At 45.4% G+C, this 1,984-nt stretch overlaps 1 non-coding gene across 1 annotated transcript; it reads left to right on the plus strand.

Moving 5' to 3' along the window:
• The first annotated feature begins 839 nt into the window (after positions 1 to 839).
• TRNAL-CAG (transfer RNA leucine (anticodon CAG)) lies at positions 840 to 922 on the plus strand. The gene has a single exon. It is a non-coding gene; the product is annotated as a tRNA-Leu (tRNA).
• Positions 923 to 1,984: the final 1,062 nt, after the last annotated feature.

Raw genomic sequence — 1,984 nt, forward strand, 5'->3', positions numbered from 1 at the left:
CAAATCTGTTATCGCTACGTGTATTCGCTGTCTTTCTTTGCAATCTGAGTTTTTGCTCCTGTCCTGCTACAGCAAAAAACTTACTAAGCCTTTTTCTTCGTAAAAAACAAATATTTTATTCTGACTATTTACGATCAAGCTAACGTTTCGCTAGGATTAGTAAGTGCACCGCTCACTTTCGGGGACACCTCGGCTCCGAGTCAGCCGGCGGCAGGTGCATGGGGGGTGTGGGGCTGAACGACCCTTCATGTTTCCAGCGCCCTGAGGCTTCTCAGCCGAGATCCGGGCGCTACAAACCCCGAGCCGGGCTGAGCCTCGGCTGCGGGGGGCAGAGCTTGGCTCAGTGGGATCTCTGGATCTTGTCTCCTTTGCTGTGAATCCCCCTCAGAACCTGGTTCTTCGTCTTCAGTTTTTTTGTTCAGTTTGAAAAACATGAGACCCCGAAACTGGAGGCAGCCAATGTGTGCAGGGGCTGTGAGGATTGACCGCACCCCGCAACTGTGCAGCCCTGAACCCCGCTCAACCGCGATCTGCCGCCCTGACTCAACTTTCCAGGAACGCTGCAAAGAAAAAAAGATTTCCCCCACAGAAACAAGATGATATTTGTACACAGTATCCCGAGTGTTGGGTGTGGGGGAGTGAATTACGGAGCTGTGTCCAGAGCCGAGCCCACAGTCGAGGCTCTCGGTATTCAGGAGTCATCCTTAGAAACATCTCTGAACCCCACCAGCTCCCTGGACAGGAAGTCTTTTTAACGGCATAGACGGAAATCCTACCAGTATCATAGATGTAGTCATCTGATCAGCTGGGAACCACGCCCCCTGTGAGCAGGAGTGTATGTCAGGATGGCCGAGCGGTCTAAGGCGCTGCGTTCAGGTCGCAGTCTCCTCTGGAGGCGTGGGTTCGAATCCCACTTCTGACATCTTCAATTTTTTGTGACCTGCAATTTTAGACTTGAATTTAGTGTTTTTTCCAAGTGCCGCATTTCAGATAATGCAATGCATAACTTGCTTTCGTAAATTAGCGCTATAATCTATTTTCCGTTGCTTGTTCTAAGTGCCAGCAGGGGGCTCTTGAAACAATTAATCACAGAATCATCTTCTTATCGACTTGAGAGACTGAAAAGTCAACAAGCATTTGCAATGCAATAGGTCTCGCATTATGAAAGTTTGAGCTATTGGTCTTGTAAATGGCATTTTTTTTATTTATGTGGTTTTTGAAAATAGCTAAATGAATAGCTTTGTCATTTACAATGCCAATAGTTATAACTTTCGCAAATGTGACACCTATAGCATTTGTAATGCAACATAAGTTGTATTTACGTGACTTAGATGTATTGATATTACAAATAACAATGGCTTTAAATTTTTTAAAATAATTAATACTTAAATAAAAAAGATTGTAATTTATAATGGCAATAGCTTAAACCTTTGTAAATAACTTTTGTGAAGATTATGTTCAGTGTATTTTATTGTGACAAAAATCCAAGAACAGAAGTGAAATATTAACATCTTTTTGTGACATTTGTAATAAAGCTTGAAACATTGAGAGAACATATTTAAACCAGTGATGCTGTGGTGGTGCTGAGTGATGCTGTGGTTGCACTGAGTGATGCTGTGGTTGCGCTGAGTGATGCTGTGGTGGTGCTGAGTGATGCTGTGGTGGTGCAGAGTGGTGCTGCTGAGTGATACTGTGGTGGTGCTGAGTGATAATGTGGTGGTGCTGAATGATAATGTGGTGGTACTGAGTGATAATGTGGTGGTGCTGAGTGATAATGTGGTGGTGCTGAGTGATAATGTGGTGGTACTGGGGTTGCGCTGAGTGATGCTGTGGTTGTGCTGAGTGATGCTGTGGTTGCGCTGAGTGGTGCTATGGTGGTGCTGAGTGGTGCTGTGGTGGTGCTGAATGATGCTGTGGTGGTGCAGAGTGGTGCTGTGGTGGTGCTGAGCGATAATGTGGTGGTGCTGAGTGATAATGTGGTGGT

This window comes from Lissotriton vulgaris, chromosome 1_1, assembly GCF_964263255.1.
Source record: "Lissotriton vulgaris chromosome 1_1, aLisVul1.2, whole genome shotgun sequence".
Classification (NCBI taxonomy): domain Eukaryota; kingdom Metazoa; phylum Chordata; class Amphibia; order Caudata; family Salamandridae; genus Lissotriton; species Lissotriton vulgaris.